Source organism: Tupaia chinensis, unplaced genomic scaffold (genome assembly GCF_000334495.1).
Source record: "Tupaia chinensis unplaced genomic scaffold, TupChi_1.0 Scaffold148234_1, whole genome shotgun sequence".
NCBI classification, from domain to species: Eukaryota; Metazoa; Chordata; class Mammalia; order Scandentia; family Tupaiidae; genus Tupaia; species Tupaia belangeri.
Window position 1 is genome coordinate 2,975,008 of NW_006208084.1, and position 14,129 is coordinate 2,989,136.

Genomic DNA, 14,129 nt, shown 5'->3' on the forward strand with positions numbered 1-14,129 from the left:
GATAATGTCATTGAGGGAGGTATTTCCAAGGCTGGACCATGATATTTCCCCAGTATTTCTGAACCGTTGGGAAGAGGGGACACATCTCATAGCATTTGTTCTCTAAGGCCCCACTGTGTAAGTTGGGACTGTCTCCTTTTGCTTAGAGAAGAGTGGTCTAGCAGCTCAGAGCACTGACTATAGAGACAAATAACCTGGGTTAAATCTTACTCTGCTCCCTGCTGCCAGTGTGACTTTGGGCAAGTTACCTGGGATCTCTGTCCCTCAGTGTTTTCATCTGTCAAATGGAAATAAAAGTAGATGCTAGCTTGTGAAGCTGTTAAAAGGATTAAACAAGCTAATATTTGGATAGTGGCTGGCACCTAGTAGATATTACATAAAGATTCATTAAATAAATAAGTAACGTCACTCAGAGGTGATGATAAATGGTGAGTATCAAATGCACATACTTTAGACTACATTCTAACCTCCTCCTTCATCTTATCTTCATCATAGGTAGGTGCATCTCTAGTGACACTTTTTACTTTAATTTTTTTTTTTTTTTGGCTTCTTCTCATGAGGCCTAGACAATAAGAGGAAAGCTGTTGAGCCATCGGGAAAGTCTAACACATTTTTGCATAGAAAACCAGAAAACTGCATCATGACTTTTCCAATGACCTAACAGAATTAGAATGACAGATCTTTAAAAAGAGAATTCTTGCACAATCTGAAAAGTACTGGACTGCAGGTATGGGAGCCACGTGGCAACCACAGGTCCAGACCTTTGGGTTGACCCGAAAACATGCTGGGCTTGCACTCTGGCACCTAAGATTTGAAGGAGCTGGAGTCCTGGGAAAAGGGAATTGTGTGTAGAGACACCCTGAAGTGCGCTTCTTTTTCTCTTGTGCACATGTGCACAAGTTCCTTATCTTAAGAAAAAATAAAAAGTTGTTTTTTTGTTTGTTTGTTTGTTTGTTTTAAAAAAAGAGGATTCTTATCTGGGTAGATGAATGAGCTCCCACAACATGGCTTGAAACCAGCAGCTTTGGATCCTGGTGACAGGGGAAGCCTGCTCAAAGTGGATGGGGGGGTGTTCCTACAAGCAACGATCCGAACACTCACTGTGCACTTTTTCCATGTCATTCTTATGCTTCGGTAAAATGCATCCAACACAAAGACCTTGTTTGCTGTGTACTGGGACTTCAAAGAGGGACTTGGATGTCCTCTGGCAAGGAGCTGGGTATGGCAACATGCAAAGTGGCCCTGAGAGGCTAGTTGCCTATGGAAGCATGATTTTGAGACAACCATCATGAATGACTGAAGTTCAAAGAAGCAGCCCAAAAGCAGTCTTTGGGAATTCTCAGAAATGCCTGGGAAATGCCCCAGCCTTCCAGCAACCCATAGGATGAATGCTTGTATTATTTGGCATTTTTAAAATTTCAATTTCTTTTATATATTCAATCACATATGCCATTTAGCTTGCAAAGTGAATATTCCAACATGTATACACTTCTCACCAGTTCAGTTGAGAATACTATACACGTTATCTTCAACAGATAATAATTCTTAGTGGATCAAAGATCTAAACCTAAGACCTCGAACTATAAAACTACTGGAAAAACTCTGGGAGACACTGGGATAGGCAAAGACTTCTTAAATAAGACCCCCCAAAGCACAGTCAATAATCCCCAAAATAGACAAGTGGGATTACATCAGATTAAGAAGTTTCTGCATGGCAAAAGACACAGTAATTAGTGTGAATTGACAGACCTCAGAATGGGAAAATATTTTTGACTTTTTAAAAATAAAGACCAATCTGAAATCCTGTAAAAGATGGGTATAAGTGTCTCTTCTTAACACCAGCATAGTGCCCAGCACACTGCAGATGCCCAATCATTGATCTTTTTCTTCCCTGTATCTTTTGATCCTTAGTTAACTAAGAGAGTCCCAAGGTATCTCAAAATTAAGACCAGGAGGGTAATGGCTTCCTCCTCCAGCCTGGTTCCAGACCCAGAAAAGCCTTCACAGCCTTGTTAAGCAGTCCATCCTTAGCTGCTTCTCTCCTGGTTGGTCTGTACCACGCCCAAGGCTTCATCACTCAGGGACACCTGTACTCTGACAACCAAGGGGATTGGGAGCACTGTCTTCTGTTACGATGCTGAGCAGAGGCTTTCTCAATGAACCATTGGACAGCCCTGACAGCCCATGCTGGAGGGACCTACATCAGAAACCAGGAATACGGAATGACTTGAGTTTCCAGACAGCATACTCTCAGGTGCTCGCCTGCCTGCCCAGCAGGGTCCATGCTCACCTAAACATTTCCTGCAAAAGAAGAAATAAAAACTCTTCCCCCTTTTCCTACAAAAAAAATGACTCTGACTAGTTCTGATTCGTTTCCTCTGGCTGGCAGGCCTGGTTCTGTTTTCTTGTGACAGGGGCTGACAGCCTGTGAGCCTGTGGTCTGCCTTTCTTGGTTCTGCCAGACACCAGCTCTCCTGGTCCTGTTGCTAACAAGTGTCACATTCTCTGCTGCCTTGACAAGGCCTGCAGGCTGGGAGTAGATGCATTATTCACTGGTACCAGGGGGCTTGTGGGTCTCAGCTCAGGTCATGTGAGCCCAGGACCTAAGGCAATGCTTTCTAAAGAGTGATATGTATACAACAGATAATACCTGACATGATTTTCATCAGTATGTGGATTGAACTTTTTTTTTAGATTTTTGACACAGGGCACATGCACTTGCCAGAGAGAGACAGAGAGGGAAAGTGAGAAATCACTTCCCAGTGGGGATGGCCACACCATGCTCTCTCCTCCAGTCTCTTCTTGGGATTTTGGATGTGTTTTTCAAGCCACGGAGTCCAGGACTTGAACCACAGAGTTGGCCATGAGGGATCCGGCACATTAATCACCCTGCCACCTGCTGGCCCCATGGACTAAACATTTTGATATAAAAGAAAGATACTGGTTTTCATGTGGAACATAACACTTCCTTAAATTACAGTTTTTATTCAAAACATTTGAGGGAGAAAATGTGAGTCAATTTAAAGAATACTGGAATATACTAGCACTGATATAACATGAGTTTATTATCTGTTGATGATCATGTGTATAGTATCTTCAACTGGATTGGTGTGAAGTGTATTCACGTTGGGAAAATTCACTTTACAAGCTCAGTGATGTATAGTGACTGAATATATAAAAGAAACCAATGGAAAATAAAATGTATTAAATAAAAAAGAAAAGTTACATAAGCAATAAATGGTAATATATGAATGAATACTTTCTTTTAAAGTTTTTTGCTATAGAGCATATGCTCACACCAGAGAAAGACAGAGACAGAGAGAGGGGGAAAGTGAGAAATCACCCCCTGAGGGGACGGCCGTACGAAAATTCCTTCTCCTCCATTCTCCTCTCAGGGTATTGGTCATGTACCTGCACCTGGCATGATTTTTAAGCTGTCAGCTCCAGGACTTGAACAGTTGGAATCATCTATGTGAGATCCAGCCATGCCATCTAGTGGCCCACCAATGAATATATTTTAGGCAAATTTGACTCAGGGAAGAATCTGTGCTGCCTGCATGTATAAGCCTCACTCATATATCCATCCTTTCAACAGCATTTTATTTTCTAAGTGCCACCCACTGTACCAGGCTCTTAAAGAGACAGCAGTGCTTTAACATGGTGGTGAGCATAGAAGGATACCATAGAACGGCTGAGCTGACTGAACATCTGTGAATTGTTTTGGAATTGGGTGATTGACATTTAGCAGTAACAAGCTGCAGAGTCAGCTGCTTCTAGGTCTCAGGTGCTTCTAGCTCTTGATCCAAGAGACCAAAAAGTAAGATGATATGAAAGGCTGCTCCATGCAGAACCTGAACATTTTTGGATATAACAAGTACGACTTCTTGAGTCAAAACTGAATCACAGAGAGGTAGGTGGCCTTTGAAGAGCTGAATTACATGAGGGGTGTTTCTGTTGAATAGGAGAAAAATTTGGTGTATGGGTACCCCTTTCCCTAATATGGTGTAGGACACAGCATTTACTGACTGCAGGACAGATTGGGTCCACACCACCCTGAAGGGTATCTTTCTCATTCTAGACATTGTGGATTTGAACCTGAATTGTGTAAACGGTCTGGTCCCACCCAAATCAGAATATTATAATCATTTTCCACTAGATGAATGTAAAGTATCTTGGACCAGGGCATCTTAATTTTTATTTATTTATTTACAGAAATTTTTGCTATAGGGAATGTGCTCTTGCTGGAGAGACAGAGAGAGAATGTGAGAAATCACCCCCTGGAGGAATGGCCATGCTGCAATCTTTCCTCCCCTATTCTTCTCTCAGGATTTTGAGCACAGACACACATACACCCAGTGTGAGTTTCAAGTCGCTGTATCCAGGACTCAAACCATAATTGGCCATGTGGGAATCCACTCCTTAACCACCTTGCCACCTGCTGGCACCTAAGAGAATATTTATTAAATGCATAGGCTAGCTCCTGAAATGTCCAGGCAGAAGCACATTGGGCATCTTGTTTCTTTTTATCTGGATTTTACATACCATCAAATTCTTGGTCCATTTTCTGCTTATGTTTCTACCTTGTTCCAATGATTTATGTGGAGATTTTAGCAAGTGAACAAGTAGCAGCCTCCTTTCTCCACCTCAAAAATGAGCAACAGAATCAAGCAGATAGAGATAAAAATATCAACATTATTACAGATTAAACTGGAGGAAATAGGAGGAGTCTGTTGTAGTGGTCTTGCTAACTAACCTTGAGTAAGACGTGTTTATTTATTTATACATTGGCACAACTTCTTCACACTCATAGCTCTGGTTCCCTCCAGAAGGGGCAGGCCCTTCATGGCATGGGATGAGAGAAGGTATGCAGATAGACAGGTTCCATGTAAAGGAGAAAGGGAGGGCCTGAAAACTGTGGCAAGTCACATTGCCTCCTCAGGGGAAAGGCCAGAAACATTATATTGGGTTGTCATGACACAGTGTCATGACTTTCCCGATGAACGAATACAAATGGAAGTTTCTGTATGTGAGAATTGGGTTCCCAAGGCTGCTGTAACCAATGACTACAAACCAGGTGGCTACAAACAACAGAACTGATTCTTCCAGTTTCTGGAGACTCAAAGTCCCAAATCGTAGTGTCAACAGAGCTACTCTGTTCAAAGGCTCTGCTCCTAGCTTCTTCTGGCTTCTAATGGTTCAAGGCATTCCTTGGCTTGTGCATCTATCAATCCAATCTCTGCCTCTTATCCTTTTTTTCTTTTTTCATTATAGAAAACATGCATGAGAGAGGGAGGGAGAGGAGCACCCTCCACAGGATCTGGTATCACCACAATCTCCATCCTCCAGTCCTCCAGTTACATTCATCTTGGATACCCAAACATGAACCAGCTGGATTAGGGATTTGAGTTGTGATCACCATGTGGCTCCCATCACTACAATTTAGCATGCTACCACCTGCACTACCATGGCTGGACCTGCCTCCATTTTTACCTGACCTTCTTCTCTGTGTGTCAGTGTCTCTTGTTCTGTCTCTTACAGAGACACTTGCTATTAGATTTAGGGTGGTGCAGATAATCTAGGGTGATATCATCTCAAGATCCTTAAGTACATTGCAAAGACTCTTCCCAAATAGTATCACATTCACATATTTTGAGGGTTAAGATATGGACATAGTTTGGGGAAACCACTACTCAACACACTATTACATGAAAACATGAAGAGTGGAAAATCAATACCCTTCAAGATTCTTTCTCAACAGTAAAGACCCCAGGCTCATGCTGGGAAGTTTCCTCCCTTAGACCACTCTCCCCTAACTCCAGCTATCTTCCCCTTTTGGCAGCTCTCAGATGTAACACTTGATCTCCCTCTCATCACAGGGCAATCTTGAGAAATCTGCCTGCTTACCCAATAATGACTGCCAACAGCTCTGTCCATTTATTTTTATTTCACTGAAATCTTTTTTTTTCTTTTGTTTGTTTGCCAGAGTGCATGCATACTCACCAAAGAGATACAGAGAGACCAAAGGAAAGGGAGAGGGAGAAAATGTTTTCCACGGGGAAGGATCACGTTCTCTTCTCCTCCATTTCTCCCTCTTGTTGAGATTTTGGGCACATGTGCTCTGGTTCCGGAACTCAGACCACATGGTCAGCTGTGTGAAATTCAGCTTCCTTAATCACCAGGCCATGGGCTGGCCCTTCTTAAATGTATAGTAAGCATAATGTTCAATATAATTCCTTGGTGAATCATTCCCTTGCTACCCATTCCATAAGCTGGTTAGAACGAAGACTTTGGTAGAAATGTAAGAAAATTATAAATCAATGCTCCAGAAAGAAATGAAAATGGGGAGAAAGGGAGAGAAGAGGGAAAGCAACACAAAGCTAATAGAAGAGGGTGGAGTAAGTTGAGAGACCACTGAAAACATTTTAGATGAGAGGTGGTTGATATATATTTTTAATTTTTTGTTAGAAGGTGTATGTTCTTGCCAGAGAGAAACAGAAAGAGACAGAAAGGGAACATAAAAAAGCATCTCCCATGGGGGATGACCATACTGCAATCCCATCTCCTCCATCTCTTCCCTCAGGACCCTGGGCATTCATATGCACTCACCTAGTATGTAAGCCACTGGTCCAGGACTCAAACCTTATAGTTAGCTATGTGGGTTTCAACCACCTCAACTACCACACCATTGGCTGGTCTCAATAAAAAGGGTGATGACTATGGTGTTCCTGTTGCTATCATGGAAACCTCCTCTTCTCTTTTGAAATCTTTAGTCAAGCCTTCAGTGTTCATAAAGAATCAATTGGTGAGGCTGGTTTCTCTTTGGAGGGTAGGGATTTTATGAAGTGTTGAGTGTCATGTCTGGGTCAGTAAATTACATGAGATATTCAACACTTTATTATAAAACAGGCTTTGTGTTAGATGATTTTGTCCAACTGTGTCTAATACGAGTGTTCTGAGCACATTTAAGGGAAGCTAGACTAAGGTATGTGTGGTAGGTTAGGTGTATTAAATGCATTTTTGACCAGTATTATGATACTTTCGGCTTTCAGTGGCTGTGGCTTTACTGGGACAAGGAGCATTTGTATTTGTAACCAGAACTGCATGTGGATATAGCCTTTCATTGAACTCTTTTGTACTCTTCCCTCTTCCTTCCCAACAAGGGAAGAATTGGATATTGCACAGAAGACAGATGTACCTTAAAATTTTAATACATTTCTTAATGGTAAGAGGATGTCCTATACCTCTGCCCCAGGTGTGTGTGTTGCGGAGGGAGAGGCGGGAGTGGGAACCCAGGGGTTTTGAGGGAATGAGAGAGAGAAGATTGGGGAGATCAGAACCCAGAGTTCTCGCTCTAACCATGCAAAGCTGAATCTGTTTCCTAAAGAGCAAGGGATTACACACAGCTGTGTATTTGAAAGGATGAGCATGAAGGATTCAGCTGACAGCTTTTCCAGGAGATGGTAGGAAAGGGTGGAGGGCACCCGGCATGGGCAGATAAAAGGTACAAGATGCCGAAATTGATTCTTTTTCTGTGGTTGCATCCTCAGCTGAATAGTACCAGACTCACAGTAGTCTACAGACGCCTCAGTGCTCTGCTCAGGCAATTTAAAATTTTCTAAGATTATCTCTCAATACCTGTTTCAGGCTCAGAGGAGAGAAAAAGCAGGGTCACTGACAATTTTTATGGGTCAGGAAAGTGAAAAGCTTATGCTCAAGCTTTCTTCAAATGAAAAAGGAGGGAGGCAAGACCTAAATTTCCTTTCCCTTTCACTCTACCCAGCTCTTTTACCCATCTCTGTATTTACTCTGCTCTTTTTCTCTCTGACTGCTCCTTCCCTTTTTTCTTAGCTTTATTATTTCCTGTTTTTTTCTCTTCTTTGATTTTTTCCACTGTTTAAACCATTAAAACAAAAAACAAAGTTGAATGACATAGAAAACATGTATCATTTTATAACCTAACCTCTGAGCATCTAGTAATATTAGCATCATCTCTCTCTCCAGAGAAATGGTCATTTTGAGAAAATGGCTCGCACTGGCAGCAAACTCAATAAATGTCATGGTGCCTGAGTTGTGTATGACCTTACAAATCCACAGATGGCCTTTCTTTGTCCTCGTCCATTAAGGCAGGTCAGCAGTTCTCCCCAGAGACTAGTGCCGTGGAATTCAGGATTGAATCACATTCACCATCGGTTGTATGATCCTAGCAGTTATCAGCCTTTGTAGAATGCTACAACAAAAATCAAGGTTATAGTGTACTTTTATTAGAAAGTAATTGTAGAAAAATGTTCTCTTCTCAGGACTCAGGCTATTTGAGAGGGAGGATCCAAGCTTTATGAAAGATATTTTGAGGAACAAACTGTCCCTTGTGACAGTGGGGGAGTTTGACCTTAACTGCTGTTCTAAGCTTCAGACTAATTACCCGCTCCATGGGAAGGCTGGACAATATATCCATAAGGCATGGAGTCTGAGTTCTGGCAGCTTAAAAGAGAACCTCTGGAATCAAGGCCAGTAGAATCATTTCTGACAATGGATTAATCCCTTCCTAACTCAAGAAGGAATCTGGAGCAGTATTATCTGCTAGAATTTCAAGAAACAACATTGGATTTAAAATCCAGAAAATATGGAAGGTTTAGGGTCTTATTCCAAATAAATTCCCTACTGGTTTAAACATCTGTTCAGTTACTTGTGTGATGTGGTTGAATCTCTTATTCTGCATAAAGCATTATGCTAAATATTAGGAGGGAGACATATAGCTTAGAGAAAAGTTTCTGAGCTTTTAACATATATCAACTTCCTATAGGAAGATTGTTAACAAAGCACTTTTTGGAGGTAGGCAACTGAGGTATTACTTGTAAAAGTGGTCCTTTTCTGTCATTAGAAGAAGCAATGACTTAGTGATTAAAAGTACAAGTTTGGGATCTTATAGGTCCATATCTTCATATTAGTTCTTTAATAAAAACCATAGCCTAGAAAATAAACTTTCCTGGTTATACCTCTTATTAGCTGTTTGAATTACTTAAGATAATGCCAACTGTTTAAATAAATTCCCAAAATTTCAGTGCTTTCATAAATTCATTTCTTGGGACTAGCAAATGGCACAATGGTTGTGCTACTGAACTTCCACATAGTCGACTGCAGGTCGAGTCTCAGACCCGACAGCTTGAAACACACCAGGTACATGTGTCTGAGTGCCCAAGATCCCATGAGGAGAACAGAGGAGAAGAAATTGCCACATGATCATTCCCCTCTGGGGGTGATTTCTCATTTTCTCTCTGGTGAGTGCAAACACTCTAGCAAAAAAAAATCTCACTATAAATAAATAAATAAATTGGTTTCTCACTTATGTGATATTTCTAGGGGATATTTCTGGTTGGTGGCTGTTATATTCAAGAACTTTGCTCTTTCCGAGTCTTTCTTAGAGTCTTCTGCATCTAGACAGTGGGTAAAGGTCAGACACACCCGATTCTTAAATACCTTTGCCTGAAATGACATGCATCACTTCCACTTGGGTCCTACTGGTGAAAAATCGTCATGTGTCCTACCTGCATGCAAGCTGACTAAGAACTAGCCATGTTACATACCTTCTTATAAATAACCACTCTAATTATGGCAATGGAAAGATTAACTTGGGCAGACAGCCATCTCTGTCACATTGAATAAACTTAGTCAAATCTTTCTAAATTTCTCAATCTCATTGTCTTTATCTATAAAGTGGAGCTAATAGTGTCTACCTCATTGGGTTTGTGAAAAGATTAAATGAGCTAATCAATGTAATACTATATGTACAGTGCCTGACACACAATAGACATCCAACACATTTTAGCCATTATTTATGCTATTATTTATTATAAATTCTTTTTCCAAGGAGCTCATAGCATGTACAGATAACAAGGGAGTGAGATTAAGTACGCTGAAAGAAGAGAAGTTAGAGTGTTATGAACATCTGTAAGAAGGAGACCACTTGCGAACAATGGAATCAGGGAAAAAGAGATAAAGGGAAGAAGACTCAGATGACTAAAAAGGACATTATGACTAAAGGCATAGAAACAAAAGATTAAGTACCATGAAGAATTGTATGTCTACAGATTGAATAACCTAGATGAAACGGATAAATGCTTAGGAACATGCAACCTACCCAGACTGAATTATGAATAAATACAAAATCTCAGCAGACTAAGAGCTACAAGGAAAATGAATTGGTAATCAAAACATTTTCCCAACAGGACCAGATGGTCTTATTAGAGAATTTCACAAGCTGGTTAAAGAACTAACACCAATACTCCAAAATTTTGAAAAATTGAAGAGGAGGGAAGGATTTCAAACTCATTTTAGGAGAGCAGCATTACTCTGATACAAAAACCAGGCAAAGACACTAACAGAAAACAACAGACCAATATTACTGATGAATATTGATGCAAAAATCCTTAACAAAATATTAGCTAATTAGTTAAAAACCCTTTTTAAATTAGCACATTAAAAAGATCATGTATCAGTGTCATGTATCGGTGAGCCACCTAGGGGAGGAGCAACCAACAGAGGGGACAGGGAGCACCCTGTACTCTGTTCCTCACTCACTACCAAGGAGCCTGTCATAAGTACTCCCTGCCGCTGCCCTGCATGTACCCTGCCTCCCTCTTTCGCCTCACCCCAGCACTTGCAACCCAGAGAGGGACTTCTGTCCTCTGTGGTCTGCTTGAGGGCAGCAAGAGAGAACCAGGATGTCCTCCATTAAACCACAGGCTCTCACTGATTCATCCAGGCCTGGCAAATTCAGAAATGCTTTGGTTACTCACGGTCCTTCGTTGGCTAGATAAGGCCTGTCTCTGGGGCACTGACTCTTCATCTCACTCCAGCTTATGCCAAAGATGTAAAATTGGTCAGGATGCTGGAGCCTTAATGCTTCAAGGTGTAAATCTGTAGCAGTTACAATGGGGTCAAAGGGAGGAACAGTAATTATTGAACAGAATTGGGGAAGTACCAAAGAAACAAAAGATGGTGTGACAGTTGTGAAATCAATTGACAAAGAATAATTATAAAAATATTAGAGCCAAACTTGTCCAAGATGTTGTCAATAACACAAACAAAGAGGCCAGTACAGTGCTATTTACAGTGCTGGCATGGTCTACTGCCAAGGAGGCTCGGAGAAAGTTCGTTAAGGTGCCAATCCAGTGGAAATCAGGAGAGGTGTGATGTTAGCTGTTGATGTTGCAATGGCCAAATTTAAGAAGCAGTCTAAACCTTGGAAGAAATTGCTCAGGTTGCTACAATTTCTTCAAAGGAGACAAAGACATTGGTAACATCATTTCTGATGTGATGAAAAAGTTTGGAAGAAAGGGTGTCAACATAGTAAAAGATGGGAAAAAACTGAATGATGAAGGGAACCAGCAGTTAGCATAATGGCTATGTCGCTGGACTCCCACGTAGTCAACCGCGGTTCGTGTCCTGGACCCGGTGGCTTAAAACTCATGCCGGGCACGTGTGCGTGCATGCCCAAGATCCCGAGAGGAGAATGGAGGAGAAGGGATTGCGGCGTGACCATCCCCCCTGGGGGGTGATTTCTCGCTTTCTGTCTCTATGTCTCTCTCTGTCTGTCTGGCGAGCACACGCGCCCTATAGCGAAAACCTCTCTAAAAAAACAAAAACAAAAACAAAACAAACAAAAAAAAACAAAACTGAATGATGAATTAGAAATTACTGAAGGCATGAAGTTGATTATTTCCCCATACTTTATTAATACATCAAAAGGACAGAAATATGAATTCCAGGATGCCAATGTTCTATTGAATGAAAAGATAATTTCTAGTGTCAGTCCCTTGTACCTACTCTTGAAATTGCCAATGTTCACTGTAAGCCCTTGGTCATAATTGCTGAAGATGTTGATGGATTGCCAAGTGACATTTATTCCCAGAATGCAAAAATGGTTAGATATATGCCAATCAATGGTTGTAATATAGCATATTATATAGAAATAAGAAAAGATCCTAATTGATGCAGAAAAAGTGTACGATAAGATTCAGTACTTCTTCATGATAAGAACATGCAATAAAATGAGAATAGAAGGAAACTATCTCAACATAACATAGACTATATGTGAAAAACCCACAGCTTGCAACATACGTAATGGCAAAAAACTGAAAAGGCAAGGATACTCATTCTCAACACTTCTATTCAACATGGTATTTTTTTTTTTTTGCGAGTTTTTTTTTGTTATAGGACAAGTGTGGTCACCAGAAAGACAGAGAGAGAGAAAGCGAGAAATCACCGACTAGGGGGATGGCCACACCACAATCCCTTGTCCTCCATTGTCCTCTCAGGATCTTGGGCATGCACGCACACATGCCCGGTGTGAGTTTAAGCCACCAGGTCTGGGACTTGAACTGTAGTCGGCTACATGGGAGTCCAGTGACATAGCCATTACGCCAACTGCTGGTCCCAGTCAACATGGTATTGCAAGGTCTAGCCAGAGCAAATTAGGCACTAAAGAGAAATAAAGACATTGAAATTAAAAAGGCAAAAATGAGGCCTTGTGGCTCAGTGGCAATGTAACCTGACTCATTTGGGAAAGACCCTGGATTCACACGCAGGACCTTCCGGAACATACCAGAGTGTACATGAGCACCCGTGATCTGGGCCAGCTGAGACTGGGGGTAGAACATGATGTTATGACTCTATTAGGGGTGCTTCTCTGTTTCTCTCCCTCTATCTGTTTCATGAAATAAGGAAATAAGCTTAAAAAGGAAAAGTTAGAAATAAAATGATCTCCATTCACAGATGACTTAATATTATATATAGAAAACTGAAGAGTCCACACACACACACACACACACACACACACACACCTCTATTAGAGGTGCTTCTCTGTTTCTCTCCCTCTATCTCTCTGTTTCATGAAATAAGGAAATAAGCTTAAAAAGGAAAAGTTAGAAATAAAATGATCTCCATTCACAGATGACTTAATATTATATATAGAAAACTGAAGAGTCCACACACACACACACACACACACACACACACACACACAAAAGAAAACCACAAATAAATAAAATACATAAGACACAAAGTAAATGTTGAATAATAAAATTTCAGATACAAAAGCTATACAGTGACAATGAAAAATACAATGAAGAGGTGGGTGGAGAAGGATTGCTGGAGAGATCCCATGGCAAGGTTCACACCCCCTATTCCCCACTTCTGCTCAGCCCTGGCCCTGGCCCTGGCCCTGGTCCCAGTAGTCCACCTGGTGGGCCTGGCTGAGCAATGATCAAAGTGATCCTCATGGCAAGTCACGGCTCTCCAAGTTTTACCAGCCCTACAGTGAAGATACAAAACAGCAAATCTTCAGGGAGACTTTCCATTTGCTATCTAAGAGAGATGAAATGTTTGTAATTTCCTAGCCGGAGGATTACTAACTGGAGGATCTGACCAAACACTAATTTATAGACATTATGCAATGCTATATTTTTTCTTTTGTGTGGATTCTTTAGAAAGTGAACTTGGCATTTTAGATCTCATTCAAGTATTTGTGGAAACATTAGAAAAGTGTTTCGAAAATGTCTGTGAAATGGATTTAATTTTCCATGTATTCAAGGTTCACAATATTCTTGTAGAAATGGTGATGGGGGAATGGTATTAGAGACCAACATGAATGAGATTGTTACACAAACAGACACACCGAATAAACTGGAGAAATCTAAGGCTGGCTTAGTAGGAGCTCTAGCCCATGCTGTATCAACTGTAAAGAATATGATTCTTCCTGAGATCACAAGAAATATTAACATTGGTGACATCAGTATAAAAATGCCAAACCTGCCCTCTCTTAAATAAAAAAGGCCACTCCCAGGTAAAATCTAGGGGAAGTCATCTAAGTTTACCATGCAGTTGCTTACCAAAAATAGAAAAGAATTTTACCTTGGATTTAGGTCAAGGTACTGTATAGAAGTCATATAAAATCAGTATGGAAGTTCAATGTTGTTTCTATTGCTCTGTGATTTTAGAGAAATTGAGTAGTTGGGGTATGGTTCCGTTTCTTTTCTAAACTGCATTCCTATACCCACCAAAGGCAAGCCTCTATGTATTGGCTACTACAGTAGGTGTTTGAGATATTTCTTTAATTATGTATGATCCCAAAT

At 40.9% G+C, this 14,129-nt stretch overlaps 1 pseudogene; it reads left to right on the top strand.

Moving 5' to 3' along the window:
• Window positions 1–13,824, top strand: part of LOC102473844 (AP-3 complex subunit sigma-1-like) — a 47,800-nt pseudogene extending 33,976 nt beyond the window's left edge.
• The last annotated feature ends 305 nt before the right edge of the window (window positions 13,825–14,129 follow it).